Raw genomic sequence first — 17,063 nt, 5'->3', positions numbered from 1 at the left:
CAATTCTGATCATGAAACCTGGGCAGGAAAAATGGGATTGAGTTCCTGCTAATAAATGTTACCTTTGAGAATGAGTAAAACCTATTTTTACTTTTTTCTGTAGGTCATTGCATGGCTTGCTGCTGCAGGATTTGTTGTTGCTGGACTCCTTTCAGCATGGTGCAAGTGGGGCCGAGAAGGGCTGGAGGGGTCCCAAGGCGAGGCAGTCAACCATCAGCGCAGAGCGGATTTTTTTCTGACCCAGAATACATTGTCTGGAGTGACAATGGGAGTGAATTTGTAGGCCAAATTATGCAGAAAGTGTGTACAGGTCTTGGTATTAGGCAGAAATTCCATGTGACAAACCACCCTCAGTCAGCAGGTTTGGTAGAGTGCTATAATGGCACTCTCAAGCTCAAATTGGCAAAGATTCAGGCCAGCACGGGTCTCGCTTGGCCTGATGCCTTACCATTGGCACTTTTATGCACGAGAACTACTGTGCATTCTCGTTTAGGTCTTAGTCCGTATGAGGTCGTTTTTGGGCGCCCAGCCAATGTCTGGGGAGTCCCTCGACCTAAAAAGTATTCTGACATCCCATACCCAATGCTGATTGACTACTTGCATGACCTCACCACTAAATTACGTGTTCTTCATCAACAGGTCCAAACCGCTTCACCGGAGGCCTCTGCAAATCCAGGTCATTCCATCCAACCTGGAGACTGGGTCTGCGTGAAGAATTTTCCGCGGAAAAAGAATCTGGAACCTCGTTGGGGCCCGCCACGACAAGTTTTATTGACAACACGTACAGTAGTAAAAGTCGCTGGAAAAAAGAACTGGGTCCTTGTCGTGCATTGTAAGAGGGTACCCTTGCCTTTACCTTTTGATCAATGGGTTTGTAAGGGCATGAGTGACAGTGAAGGCGAAAGAGTCCCTCGATTTGTACCGTTTAGTAGTGTACGCCTGGATCAAACGAACTCTGAGAAAGAAGACGACGACGTGTTGCAAGAAGCTGTGCCATTACATTTGCGTTTGAACACAGCGAATCCAGAAACTTTGTTTAAGGACCAAACGATCCCTAATAAGACTCGGTATAATTTACGACCAAGAGTAACTAAAGACAATTGAACTTTCCTTTTTCTATTTTTCTGGTTATGCTTTTTGAGAGACATTAATGTTTTTCTTCCACTATTCATCAAGTTGCAGGGTCACGGTAGGAGTCTTAAGCTGTGACCTGAGAAGTGACATAGGTCTACAGGACTATCAGTGTCATAGGACGGCTAACAACGACAGCTAAGTGATCTAGGAAGATTGCTGTGAGCAACGCTTTAGAGTATGGATACTAAAAAGGAAAGTGATGATAATAATGTGCAGATAAAAAGAAAATGTAAAAAATTGATGATTAGTCCATGTGGCATAGTCTTATGTATTCTGATATGTTTATGCACTCTATTAGCGTGTGTAAGTTGGGTTGTTTATGCTATACAGCCATCACCTGTTCCAACCTCTGTCTCTTTATCTTTCTTTACCACCACCTCTCCACATCGGTTTTATACACTCTCAGAACACGAACAGATTAGGAGAACAGAATATTTCAATAATTCATTTATTCAGTTATTGGATCAGCCCCAACTGGTGATGAATACCACTGATTGTTGGGTCTGTGGGCTCATGCCTCATAATACAGAGAGAGGTATGCCGTATTTAGTCCTTCCATTCTCCTATGAAGGCTCCGCTTGGGCCTAATTTGGCTATGTTCTCTAATGTCTATCAGAACCAACTACGGTATTCTCCTGGTAGGTGGTGGAGCATATTTCAGTCACAGTTCTTTGATAAAGGAAATAATGGCTATGGCTAGAATTGCTGAGATTAGTAGGACTCCCGTGGATGAGAAAAGAGCATATGATGGCTGGAATATAACCCGTTATGTTACTAGCCTCACGGATAAGGCTAGACGAAGGAGATCCCCACCAATTTGGACTGTACCTCATCGAGGTAATTTCTGCTTAAAGATTAATGGCCATAATGTTAAAAATCAACAGGAAAAGAGTGTCTGTTCCCATACTTATGTTTATACACCTTAGATTCCCTCACCATTAGTGCCATCGCAAGGCTCATATTTTATCTGCCATGATAGAGCCTATACATGGCTTCCTACTTACTTTTCAGGAACTTGTTATGTGGCTTTTCTTCTTCCTCCAACATATACTGCCCCTTCAGGTCATTATAGGAAGAGATATGGCAGGGGAGTTATTGATTCGAAAGACACAGCAGGACAAGAGGGAGGTGACTTTATTAAAGGGTTGCTTCCTTTCTGGGGCCCAATGGCCAATAGCAGAGACATCAGACAATTAGTTTGTGTTGTTGAGGCTACCATAAATGTAACTTCCGGAACCTTGAGTAATCTGACAGCCGAACTTCAAGCAGATTGCCTTATGACTTTGCAAAATCGGATAGTTTTAGACATTGTCCTTGCAGATCGTGGAGGAGTCTGTAAATTGATCGGGTCTAGTTGCTCTGTTTACATTCCTGATAATGCCCCTACGGTATACCATATTTACAACAAGGGGTGGTGAGGGACAGAGTCTCTGAATTAAGCAGAAAGCTCTCACCCAGTCAAGAGATCAGGGCTAGATCCAACACCGTTTTTTAGCTCACTGCACCATCCCAGTTTCAGAACCTGGCTGTATGCAAATTAGTCTGTTCCTGTCCCAGTGCATGATGGGAACAGGGCAAACCAAACTACTGGGCCAGGGACAGACTGATTTGCATATAGCCAGGTTCTGAGCTGGGATGGGGCAGTGAGATAAATAACGGTGATGGATCAAGCCCTGATCTTTGGACTGGGTAAGAGTGGTCTGCTTAACTCAGACACTCTGTTCATCACCACCCCCTTTTCTAAATCGCTTTTGGCCACTACAGGTGTGGCAGGGTATACTTAGACATGAGTCCCTTTCTCACTGCTCCATCAGGATTCAAGGAAGCCGGGCCGAAGAAGGCTGAAATGCCAGAAACCGGTCCCCGGTAGCTTGTCTCCTTTCTGGTGAAGAATTGGCTTGGTAGTTTAGTCTGCCCTGTTCCCATGATGCACTGGGCCAGGGACAGACTGATTTGCATATAGCCAGGTTCTGAGCTGGGATGGGGCAGTAAGATAAATAACGGTGATGGATCAAGCCCTGATCTTTGGACTGGGTAAGAGTGGTCTGCTTAACTCAGACACTCTGTTCATCACCACCCCCTTTTCTAAATCGTTTTTGGCCACTACAGGTGTGGCAGGGTATACTCAGACATGAGTCCCTTTCTCACTGCTCCATCAGGATTCAAGCAAGCCGGGCCGAAGAAGGCTGAAATGCCAGAAACCGGTCCCCGGTAGCTTGTCTCCTTTCTGGTGAAGAATTGGCTTGGTAGTTTAGTCTGCCCTGTTCCCATGATGCACTGGGCCAGGGACAGACTGATTTGCATATAGCCAGGTTCTGAGCTGGGATGGGGCAGTGAGATAAATAACGGTGATGGATCAAGCCCTGATCTTTGGACTGGGTAAGAGTGGTCTGCTTAACTCAGACACTCTGTTCATCACCACCCCCTTTTCTAAATCGTTTTTGGCCACTACAGGTGTGGCAGGGTATACTCAGACATGAGTCCCTTTCTCACTGCTCCATCAGGATTCAAGCAAGCCGGGCCGAAGAAGGCTGAAATGCCAGAAACCGGTCCCCGGTAGCTTGTCTCCTTTCTGGTGAAGAATTGGCTTGGTAGTTTAGTCTGCCCTGTTCCCATGATGCACTGGGCCAGGGACAGACTGATTTGCATATAGCCAGGTTCTGAGCTGGGATGGGGCAGGGAGATAAATAACGGTGATGGATCAAGCCCTGATCTTTGGACTGGGTAAGAGTGGTCTGCTTAACTCAGACACTCTGTTCATCACCACCCCCTTTTCTAAATCGTTTTTGGCCACTACAGGTGTGGCAGGGTATACTCAGACATGAGTCCCTTTCTCACTGCTCCATCCGGATTCAAGCAAGCCGGGCCGAAGAAGGCTGAAATTCCAGAAACCGGTCCCCGGTAGCTTGTCTCCTTTCTGGTGAAGAATTGGCTTGGTAGTTTAGTCTGCCCTGTTCCCATGATGCACTGGGCCAGGGACAGACTGATTTGCATATAGCCAGGTTCTGAGCTGGGATGGGGCAGTGAGATAAATAACGGTGATGGATCAAGCCCTGATCTTTGGACTGGGTAAGAGTGGTCTGCTTAACTCAGACACTCTGTTCATCACCACCCCCTTTTCTAAATCGTTTTTGGCCACTACAGGTGTGGCAGGGTATACTCAGACATGAGTCCCTTTCTCACTGCTCCATCAGGATTCAAGCAAGCCGGGCCGAAGAAGGCTGAAATGCCAGAAACCGGTCCCCGGTAGCTTGTCTCCTTTCTGGTGAAGAATTGGCTTGGTAGTTTAGTATGCCCTGTTCCCATGATGCACTGGGCCAGGGACAGACTGATTTGCATATAGCCAGGTTCTGAGCTGGGATGGGGCGGTGAGATAAATAACGGTGATGGATCAAGCCCTGATCTTTGGACTGGGTAAGAGTGGTCTGCTTAACTCAGACACTCTGTTCATCACCACCCCCTTTTCTAAATCCTACGGTATACCAAGCTATCTCCAAGTTACATATCATCTCCGAGTCTATACACCAGGACACGGGAGATTGGTCTGTGATGGGATGGTTTTGGGGACTACTGTCCACATGGGGATGGAAGATATTAACTTTCCTTGGAATGGTTTTGACCATCATTTTCTCCTGTTGTCTCTGTGTACAGTGTGGACCTGCCATCTGTGGTCTTTGTGCCACTATGTGTGTTCCAAAGCCTGTGTCACAGAAAACAGAGAATATTAGAATGATGTTACAGCAACAGCTCGATGACCTCATGGCCATTGACATCGACTCAGATTGACTTGAGTCCCTGGTGTTTTGCCTGAGTAATAGCAAAAGGAGGGTCTGAGGTTCTTCGATTTCTGACTTCATCCCGTATCTAGCCGTCATTTTGTGTCTTGCCGCCATTTTGTGTTGCCCTCACTCAGGCAGCACGACGGACGGTGTATTTTTACATTTCCCAGCTGCTGCGTGTCCTTCCCGTTAAAGAGTAACTCCATTGCCCTTGTTTACGAAACCCGATGTCAGGGTCTGGCTGAGTTCGTTAATCCATGTCTGGCTTGATTGATCCCTGTCTCGACCGACTATTTGCCTTCTCCTATTCTTTCCTTATACTATCTTATCCGACTGGCCATCGCTATTCTCTCCTTGTATTCTCCTATTACACAACTATCCTTTGAGGCACACAAATATGTCCTGCCACCTGCAAATCGGATTGTTGATACCATCACTGATTAATTTGTTGGGAGGGGTAACACACGGGGTTTGAGAGAGGGGCGTATTTGAGACACCTGATAGCTTGTTTTCCAACTTTTCTCATTGGTTCATTTTGTTTGTGTAAGGAGTAAAACGTTGTAAATATGTTCCTATAAAAGATTGTATGCCACGGATTGAAGTGGCAGTCTCCTCAGAACCCACCTTGTGTGTCACTTCTAGGATAACTGTGCTTAGCTGCAGCTAATAAACCTGGCTTCCACGCTCAACGGAGTGTCTCGTGTCGCTGTTTTACAAGGCAGGTGAACTCGGGGGATTTAAGGCGTGCCCTGCGCCGCCAGGCCCTTAAGGCCCGGTTCTCCAGGTCGGTTAGTACCTGAGACCGGATTGAGCAGCCAGGTACGGTCAGGGAGGTTATTAGGAGGCCTTGCTCATGTGCAGAGGATGAAAGGACAAATGGGTTTAGGGCGGGAAGAAACCTTGTCACAAGGACAAGGTTTTATAACCCAGTTTGTTTGGTCACGCTTAGTCAGGGTGCTGGGGATGATTGCGAGGTCAGGGTGAATCATAGGTGACTAGCAGTGAATGAAATGGCTGCAATATCTAAAATGGTTGCTGCTTAGGCGCTCGCAGAGGCCTTCACTAAGCAAGATGGTGGCGACAATGTTCATATTTGTCATTTTATATTTTACAGTCGCCCTTTGAACATGTAGGGGCCAGCTGGTCGGTTTGCGTCAATGTCCATAATGTCCTGTACCTCTCTGTCATACATTGCTTTCATGTTTTCGCATCGAGTGTCCAAAGTCTTAGAGCGCAGAAAATGCAAACAAAGAGAACACAGGGGCGGTATACAATGTATCCCCAGACAACAGCCACATATTACTAAGATCGGAACCAAGAGGACCATCAATATCTTCCAACCCCATTCCTCTATTATGCCCCAAAACCAATTTCCCAGTGTCCAAGTCTCTGGTTCTTGGTGGATCTCTGATGCCAGCCTGTGGAGATGTTCAATTGCCATGTAGACTGATGGCGAGCTGTCAGGGACGCAAGTGCAGCAACTGGCACCGATGATGCTGCATGCCCCTCCACGGTCTGCTAGTACCACGTCTAGAACAAGACGGCTCTGCAAAGCTACCAAGGGGACCACCTGAAGCTCGGCTGTGTTGTTGGTGAGGATGCCATCTGTGACGTTCAAGGCTGTTTCCACTGCTAGCGATAGGTGTCGGATGGCTCGGCTGTTTGCCATCGGGCCCCATAGCGGGACGAGTCCTTTTGCTGCATCAAGGAACTGTGATGAGGCTGAGTCTGCTTGTCTGTGCCTTTGGACCGCCTTTCTCTGTGATGGATTGCAGATGCTGTGTAGGTTGGCGGCAGAACAAAGGCAATGTAGCAAGTGCCCTCCCAGCCTTTTGGGAGCCAGGTGTAGGCTTTGGTACCACAGATAAAGTACATGTTGGGTGATGCGCAACAAATGAAGGGGGGTCGTCAGTGTTCAGAGTCCTCGTTATCTGGAAAGAGCTGTGGCCTACGATCTTAGTCCTGTGGCCTTCAATGCAGACGAGGCGTGACACGTTCACCCCAGATAGGGCCACTGTTAGAGTTGTGGCAGTTTGTTTCTCCAGATAGGAAAAGGTGGGTCTGGCTGGGTTGTGGTACACCTGCATTTCAATTCTTTCTTTGGCGGGAATGTTCATAGGAAAGGTTGCATTCGAAGTCAGAGGACAAAAGAGAGCAGAGGTTCTCCCCATTTTGTTCAACCAGAACTCATTGTAAAACTGTTTGATGGTCCCATCGGACGTGGCAGTGTCTTTGTAGCTCTCTTGCAGGAGCATTAACCAGACAAGGCAGGATCCATGAACAGAGAAGGGTGAAGGTATGAAAGGAATGGAATGTTCAGTGGCATGAGGTAGCAACCCACAGATCCAACAGTTGGTGGCATTTGCGGCAAGATTGTGTTGGTGCAATAATTGTACAAAAGAATTGCTCCAGAACTCTTTGCGCCGTTCTCGGAGGCGCGGTGACAGTGACACCACATAGTGTTCTATCTTGGTGGTGGGTTGCATGGTGGGTGACATTGTCCTGTAAGTGGGAGCATTTTCTTCAAGGTACCAAATGGCAACAATCAGCAAGAGGCAGGTGAGAGATGCTGCCACAAGAATTATTGTCTTTGCACTGTGCAGTTTGGCAAGTTTGGAGTCATCGCGGTGGTTCTTCGGTCGTCCGGGATCTTCCATCACCTTCAAGAGACTCGACGAATGGCAGGACCACATACTTTCGTCTAGCGTATCTCCCGGGAGCCGTGTAGTGTTAGCTACCGATCTGAGACTTTTGACTCAGTTAGTGGCCTGCTTGTCGGAGCACTCTCCTTTCATCAATCTTAAATTGTACCCCTCCTTGGATGGTACTGTGGGGTCGGTAAACTCTGCCAATTCAAGCGTCTCTGTTTGTGGATAGCAACTCAGGGCTGGTCGGTCTTTGGTCAGGAGCTCTTCTTGGCTGTTCACTTCTCAGGGGGCCGTCAGTGTTGGAGGTATCTTCTTACAATGGTGCGCATGCACCCAGCTCTTCTTTCCCTCCACTCGAAGGGCAGTTCGGGTGGTAATCGGGACCTGTCAGGGGCCCGTCCACCTGGGTTTTGGACTATTCGACCTCTGGAAGCACAAAGTCCCCAGGCTGGATATCATGTCCTGGGCCCCTGGACACGTCTGGAATGGCATGCAGCACCTGTTGGTGGATAAGAGTTAGTTTGTTCGTCAATTTGTACAAGTAATCAGACATTAGTATGTCCGGGACATCATGGATGGAAGTTGGCTTTGGTGCTGCCCAAATGTTCATAGGCCTGCCAAAGACCACTTCATAGTGGGTAAGTCGGTGTTTTGTTGGGGTGGAGCGCATTGAAAGCAATGCCAGTGGTAGAGCGTCTGGCCATTTCAACCCAGTTGTGGCGACTATTTTTGCTAGCTTAAGTTTTAGTGTGGCGTTGTGTCTCTCTACCAGGCCGCTGATTGGGGGTGGAAAACAGCGTGGAACCTTTGCTTTACCCCCAACCCCTTCAATATGTTTTGTATAACTTCTGCTACGAAGTGGGGGCCATTGTCGCTCCATGAAATTCAACAAAGGCCATATCGGGGGAAGAATTCTTTTAGTAACACCTTCGCTGTGGCTAAGGCGGTGTTGTCACGGGTGGGGTAGGCCTCCACCCAGTTACTAAAAGCGCACAAGATCACCAGTACGTATTTAATACCGCGGCACCTTTCTAGCTGGATGTAGTCCATTTGGAGGACTTCAAAGGGATGGTCGGGGACTCCAAACCCTCCCCGCGGTACTACGGTCCCTTTCCCTGGGTTGTGTTGCAGACATACTAGGCATTGTTGCACTAGGCATTTTGCTGATTCCTTTATCTTGCTGTTATGCCATACCCTGGTGATCAATTTAGCCATGGGGGCAGATCCTATGTGTGCGGGTAAATGTGCCATGGTCACTATAGGGATCAGATGGGCATTTGGCAGCAGCTATTTGTCCCCGTCTTTTGTCCTCCCGCAGCCTTCCTCGTCTTTTAGTCCCACCCGAGCCCATTCAGTCAGTTCGCCCTGTGTGCCTGTTGTTTGTATGTGCCTTACAGTCGTTCTAGCATCAGTCCATTGTTCTGCTTGTGACCTGGTCACCTACATCCGTGTCATGGTTCTGTCCTGGGCTGTGGTTCGGGCAGTGAAGTCAGCTAGTGCATTTCCCTGGCCAATGAGGTCGGTCACTTTTGTATGAGCCTGGCACTTAATTACTGCTAGCTGCTTAGGGAGGAAGACTGCTTCCGTTAATGCTGAGACTAGATCTCCATGTAGGATGGGTGTGCCGTGTGATATCAGGAACCCTCTTTTCCTTCAAAGGAGCCCAAAATGATGAACCACCCCAAAGGCATACTGGCTATCAGTGTATATGTTGACTGTCATGCCAGCCGCTAAAATACACGCTTGTGTAAGGGCAATGAGCTCAGCTGCTTGGGCGGATCGCTGGGCAATGCGGGCTGTCTCTAGGATAGTTCAGGCATATGCTGCTGAGGTGGTGCCATCGGGAAGTTTGAGGCACGAGCCGTCTACCCATAGTTCCCCGTCTGGTTCTGGGAAGGCAGTGTCTCGGAGATCTACTCTACTCTTTGTCTGTTCGTCTGTGAGGTTTACGCAATCGTGCAGTGGAATCACACCAGGGTCGGACTCGGGTAGGGGTAACAATGTCGCAAGATTGAGAGTGGTGCATCGCTTCAGGGTGATGTGTGTTGCTAGCAGGGTTAACTCATAGCCTGTCGGTCGTGCGCTAGTCAGGTGTTGGGTCTTGGTCTGGTTCAGTAGTGTGTCGACTGCATGGGGAACTAACACTGTGATGGGGTTGTAGAGCACTATTCCCTCACTCTGGCATATGGATACACCTGCAGCCGACACAGCGTGCAAGCATGCTGGCAGCACTCTAGCTACTGGGTCGAGGGTGGCAGAGAAGTACGCACATGGGCGATGTTTGTGACTAATTGACTGTGTTAAGATAGACAATGCACATCCCTCCCTTTCAGGGGGTGGAGAGGGAGAATAGTTTGGAGTAGTCTGGGGTACCTAGAACAGGAGCTGAACAGAGGACATCTCGCAATTCTTTGAATGCTGACTGGCATTCGGGTGTGCAGGGAAAAGGTGAGGGAGTGTCTATAGCTAGGAGGGAGAGAAGGGGTTTGACAATGAGGCTAAAGTTCGGCAACCACTGTTGGCAGAATGAGGTGAGGCATATCAGAGAGTTGACTTGCTTCTGATTCTTGGGAACGGGAGTGTCTAGAATTGCCTGGATCCTGTCGGGTGTGAGTTTCCTCCCTTCAGCGCTGGATCGCTCACAAGGTGTCTGCACTTTGCAGACACTCCCTAATCCCTGTAAAGAGACGCCTCTCACGTAAGCCGACGCTTGGCTTACTGACCCCGTCCGTGACCACGCCCTTCCTTATTTTCGTGTTTCCCGAATGGCGTTCTGCGTCCCCTCGCCTGTGCCTCTTGCTCGATCCTGATTCAGCTTATGCCGAACCCTGAAGCTTTCCCGTTCTGGTGATTGGAATATGTTTTTGGCAGTGTTTCTCCCTCGCTGCAATCTTTTCCCTGTTTGGGCTGCTTTTCATGTTTGTATCGAGGGCTGCTACTCCTTGCTCGAGCCCTTGTTACTGAATCTGCCTAAGTCGACTCGAGAGTTAGAGTTGTTCCTCTCTATCCCTCCTTCTAGAGCCGGAACACTCTCCTCGTAACCCTTACTTGAGTGTGTCGCTGTTCCGCTCCGTTTGTCATTCTGGAGCCGGACGGCGCACCTCTTGAGTGTGTGTCTGCTCCGTTCTATCCAGTCGGTAGAGCCGGTCGGAAAACCTCAATTCCTACCCCTGGTCTATTGGCCGCCATTATTCCCTGTCCTTGAATATCATTTAGTACTATCAGGAGGTCCACTTTTAGTTTCTCCTTGTTGATGGTAGTTCTTTTTTTTTGTCCACCACAGTTCTCTCGGTATGAATGATGTGTGAGTGCCCCAAAATCAGTACATTTAGTTTGTGATACTAAATAATCCCCTGTGATCACATTGTCCACTGAAAGACACTACTGTGGATCTGCTGCTGAGACTCCTATAAATTTTGGCATCCGAAAAACGTGGGGTAAGTGAAAAGGCTCTGAACGCATATCAATGTATAAGAAGAGTTAGAGTATATATAGAAAATTGTGTTATTGTTTTTTTCCTTCCAGCACCTGTTCCTGGCTGACCTAATTTCATCAACACCATTATACCACGTATGGGGAGAGTGGTGGACACTCCTTGGTTTTAATTCCCCCATACTTTTGGAGAACAGTTCCTTAGCGTGTGTGTTTCACAGCCCACTCTGGGCGCTGCTTTTTGGAAGTTGGGGGTATTTATCTTCGCTCCTGTGGAGTTTGGCTATTCCTTAACCTGACACACAGCGTTGTTGCAATTAGGAAATACAGCGTCTATTGTGTTGATGTAATCAGTGCATATTTGGGAAAACAGAAGTACGATGTTTTATAATACAGCACTCTTAACGCGTTTTTACAATGATATTTTCAATCGGTGGTGCGATGTTTTAAAATACGCCACTCTCAGCGTTGTTGTATTCAAAATATGCGGCCCTCATATAGCCGCCATTAACATATTCATTTCAAAACAACAAGGCATTTTTTATTTATTTTGTTGCTGTGTGTCTTTTGGGCAGTGTCTATGCTGTTGTATTAGCTTACAACTCCCAGTGGAATGTACATCAATCAATATAACTGCCATGTCACCCACAGGTTGAGTTTGTTTGCATGCCATTCTCATGGTGGTTCCTACTATATTGCCTGAAGGCTGCTTTTATTGAATAGCATCTCATGCAGCGGCAACTCCCATCATAGACACATTATGGGGAAAATAATATCCACCACTTTATATGGGTACTTATCTTACTTATTTGATGTAACAATGATCACTGTCTATTCTAATCCATTGTACCCATTCATTTCTACTGTATGGCTATAGGACCCATATACAACATACATTTGCATATGAGTAACTGAATAAAGGGAACATTATTCACCTCCGGGTTCTAAGTGGCATCATAGACTAGTTGCTCTTCATGTCACTTAGAACCCCTCTTTGAAAAACATCACAGGTATCCATCTACAATTCTGTAAGCTTTTCCACGTAAAATTCTAAATTCTACAAACGCACTGGTCTCTAATATTATGCACTACATTGTAGGATCTGGAATGTCAGATTGAAAGTTTTTTGTAACTTTGTTTTTGATGTAAATAGAAGATAGTTGGGATAAAATGGCTACCTCACTGAACTGGACATTTTCGATTATTTGCTCTACAAATGACATCAGTTGAATTATAGCACTTCTGGGAAAGAAGTTTCTTATTTCAATGCATTGACTTCTCTGGCTCATCTTAATCTAATTTTGTTCCCATGCTAGCCAATAGTGCTCTCAATGTAAAGGCTTGTCTAAGTTGTTTTATGGGGTGAAAAGTTAGATATTTTACAGAAACATAAATCAGACCTAGGTCAAATTTGGAATTGCAAAAAGACTTTGCACTACCCTAGAACAATATACTTTACTATAAGTACAAAGTGCGCGCATATGCACCGCTTGCAGGCTTTCAAAACATATCAATAAAAGGCAATGTCATATACAATGCTATTAGCTCAAACTTGCGCAAAAGCGAGACCTATTGCATTGCAAATGCTTGTTCTGTTTGTTTCAGTGGCTGGGGGAGTTAATTCAAAACACAATGAATGCTAACATTTTGGACCAAAGATAACTTTTTCTGACTGCTAGATCACATGCTGTAAATGCGTTTAATCTCGCCCTACCATCAATTCGCGATCTAAAAGCCATTCTTTTAAATTAAATCTGCACTCCATCAGCTGGTTATCCCAGAAAGCTTGGTGTCTGATTCAGCTTATCACTCAGAGAAGCAATGCCCAGTCTGCCAGGAGAAAGTAGTCATGAATGGTCAGCAGGTGTTTCCGCTGTCTTTTCCTTCCTTATAGCTGCGCTGAAGAGTTCCAGTAGACGGGGGGCCTCACATCTCGATGTCTAATCAGTCTCCCGCCAAATTCTGAACACAACTTAGTCTCATTGTAAGAAGCCTTCACACACACTCCACCCTCAACACCCTGCTGTTCACGTCTACCTGTCCCTGCATATCACGCCTTCTGAAAGTTGGTAGGACGCTTATCTCCTGTGCTTTTGACATACACAACAGTTCATGCACATCTCACGCCCTGGGACTTACCTGGGTAATTATACCACACACTTTTTGAAATATACCCAAGGTAATAGAGCAGACATGTAAGACACCTGTTTGTGGACATCTCACTTTTAAAAGGTTTTTCTCCAGTGATTTTTAAACTACGCTTTTTGATTTATACACACAAATAGAGCTGCCGCTTACAAATTTTGCTCTTCCACACTTTGAGAGAATATTGCATTTTCTGCATACTAAGAGAAGGAATTGAAAAACAGGGCTTCCTTTGGTTTACTTGGTTGCATTTACCACTCATAAACAGATACTCTTCCACTTATAATCACATCAACTCAAACAGGGGAGACTAGCTGCAGACCTAAGGCCCAAACACAAGAAATAGAAAATATATCTACTTTTTATTATTTAAAGCATATACAAAACATATCAAAATCAATTGCTTTTTAAAAACAAGATAAAAAGAATTACACATAAAAATTACTCGAATTTCCAGTTCATATATAAATTAGACAAAATTGACCTTAATCGTGGCTGAAAAGACAAGAAAAATAATAAAATGAAGAAAAAATACGCATGAAAAGACAGCACAATTTGTCATGGAGGGCAGAGAAAACAAGACAGTGCAATTTGTCATAGGAAACAGATATCAGTGTTCAAAACACGTAAAGCCTGGAACCCGATAAATTGTGCCTAATTCAATATCTGTAGTTCCAGCCACTACACTGATTGTGTACCCAAGCGTCAACGCATTTCGATGGTAAATTTCAATTGGACCATCTTTTTCAAGACCCAAATATGACTCCCACAACACCTGTATGTTGCCAGTGTTAGGTCGTATACCTGTATTATGAAACACGTATATAAGTATAAATTGTTCATATTGTGTTCACAACAAATGACACCTAAACAGAAACAGCAAATCCTACTCATTTGCACCTGGTGCTGAAACATCACATTTTATATACGTGTAGCTGTCAAAACCACATTAAATCACCTTTAGATTAAAGAATGTAAATGTAAATGTACAGGAATTTATATAGCGCAAATCACCAAGCGGTTTCTAAGCGCTTGCTTAGGGAACCCGTCCTGGCATTCCCCTGTGAGATAACCCCGGCAGGGTATGAGCAAGGTGAAAACCAGGCATCCCGCCGCGAGGGGCCGTTGTGGAGATTAAGCAAGCTATTGCCCAGAGTCGCAGAGTGTGAACCCGTGAATCGAGTAGGCACCGGAGCGAGAATTGTCGAGTCCATGGACATTTTAGAACTCAAGACCCCGCTGAGCCGTGAATTGAACCCTGGTCCCGGGTTGACCTCTGCTTCCAGGTCTGCCTCCTCTAACCAGTGAGCCACACTTCTCCAAAGAACCATGATATCATCAAATTAAGAAACCATAACTATTTGATTGTGTTGGCCCACTGATTGAGCATACATGCTTGGACTCCCCCAATTCATAACACCACTCTCTACCAGTCCTGCACGTGTACATGTGTTTCATAATACAGGGATACTCTAGTGTGATGTTCGGTCATTAGGAGGACACCCGGTGAGATTTCCCCAACGCGGGCCATCACGGACAGTCACGGTTGGAAATCTGCTGCTCGAGTAGAAAATCTGCTGGAGCAACAGAACACTCAACTTGAGAAGCAGCTCATTCCGTTGTGCCACGTGGTGCCATTCGTGCAGATTTTTCAGTTCAGAACGAGCTCCCTATGCAAATAAATCCGCGCAAAGTGCCTAATTCCGCCCAGTTGCAGAGCTCCATGGAATTTCGCAGAGTATTCATGTAACTCCTTGGAAGTCCCTGGAGTGAAACTCCTCCGCAAGTTCCATCCACCTCTGATATTTATTTGTCAGCAGAAACTGGAGAACACAGGATTTTGCTTTATTTGTACTGCTTTGACACCATCTGGTGTCAAACTGTATAAATGAAGCACCTACCTCAAAGCACCTTTCTATGATAGATGCTCCTGTTCGGACTCACTTAGCCCTTGCTGTGCCACTTAATATGCCTTGGTGGCCATCCACAAGGTCCCCGGACCACTAGGACATACTTCAACTCCCATTTGGAAGCAAGACTCACATTTTATGGCTTCATCTCACTGTTAACTGCATGATGATGCGGAGAGGTCAGCAGGTTTACAGATGAACTCCGTGCAATGTCTCAGTAGGATCACTGAAATAATATTGATGACACAAATATAGAACTACCATAATATCGAAGAAAAAATATAGAATGCAAAAATATCGAATTCCTATCTCCAAACAGGCAAGTACAAAAATATCGAATCAAAAATATCAATGTAAAAAATATAGTTAGTCAAAATATCGAATTTTTTTAAATGCTTAAAAGTAATTAAAGATTAATGAAATAATAAATATAATTACATTAAACATACTTAAAATACCTAAATAACCTTAAAATGTATCAATAATTAATGTAAGTTAAAAAAACATACAATTTGATTTCTTAATACATATATATATATGAACGTAATATTAATAAAATATATACAATATTTTTACCGTAGGATAGCGGAAAGGGTAAAATTGACTATTACCACTCCAGTGAGTGCAACAGTAGAGAAAGCGTTGGATAGCGTAGGCGTAAAAATTACTATTCCCACTCTAGTGAGTACAACAGTAGGGAAAGCGTTGGATAGCGGGAGGATAAAAATTAATATTCCCACTCCAGAGAGTGCAACAGTAGGGAAAGCGTTGGATAGTGGGAGGGTAAAAATTACTATTCCCACTCCGGTGAGTGCAACAGTAGGTAAATCGTTGGATAGCGTAGGGGTAAAAATTACTATTCCCACTCCAGATAGTGCAACAGTAGGGAAAGCGTTGGATAGCGTAGGGGTAAAAATTACTATTCCCACTCCAGAGAGTGCAACAGTAGGGAAAGAGTTGGATAGTGGGAGGGTAAAAATTACTATTCCCACTCTAGTGAGTGCAACAGTAAGGAAAGCGTTGGATAGTGTAAGGGTAAAAATGACTATTCCCACTCCAGAGAGTGCATCAGTAGGGAAAGCGTTGGATAGCGTAGGGGTAACAATTACTATTCCCACTCCAGAGAGTGCAACAGTAGGGAAAGCGTTGGATAGCATAGGGGTAAGAATTACTATTCCCACTCCAGTGAGTGCAAAAGTAGGGAAAGCGTTGGAAAGCGTAGGGGTAAAAATTACTATTCCCACTCCAGAGAGTGCAACAGTAGGGAAAGCGTTGGATAGCGTAGAGGTAAAAATTACTATTCCCACTCCAGTGAGTGCAACAGTAGTGAAAACGTTGGATAGCGTAGGGGTAAAAATTACTATTCTCACTCCAGAGAGTGCAACAGTAGGGAAAGCATTGGATAGCGTAGAGGTAAACATTACTATTCCCACTCCAGTGAGTGCAACAGTAGGGAAAGCGTTGGATAGTATAGGGGTAAAAATTACTATTCCCACTCCAGAGAGTGCAACAGTAGGGAAAGCGTTGGATAGCGTAGGGGTAAAAATTACTATTCCCACTCCAGTGAGTGCAACAGTAGGGAAAGCGTTGGATAGCGTAGAGGTAAAAATTACTATTCCCACTCCGGAGAGTGCAACAGTAGGGAAAGCGTTGGATAGCTTAGGGGTAAAATTACTATTCCCACTCCAGTGAGTGCAACAGTAGGGAAAGTAAATACTTCATATATTAATTAAAATAAATTAAATATTAAAACCAATTACAAATTAATTAAAAATAATTACCAATTTAATATAATATAATAATTAATCAATTAAAAATACAAATGAAAATTATTTATTAAAAATCATTACCTATTAATACAAATTAATTACCAATTAACAATTAATTAATTAGCAATTGAAAAATAATTAACAATTAATTCAAGATGAATACCAATAAATAAATGTAAACATTTTATCAATTTTAATTAAATTACTTCCCACCCTATTCCCCTATAAACCCACAACCCGCTACAG

The sequence above is a fragment of the Lissotriton vulgaris genome, chromosome 5 (assembly GCF_964263255.1).
Source record: "Lissotriton vulgaris chromosome 5, aLisVul1.2, whole genome shotgun sequence".
NCBI lineage: Eukaryota > Metazoa > Chordata > Amphibia > Caudata > Salamandridae > Lissotriton > Lissotriton vulgaris.
Note: the sequence above shows the minus strand (reverse complement) of the source record.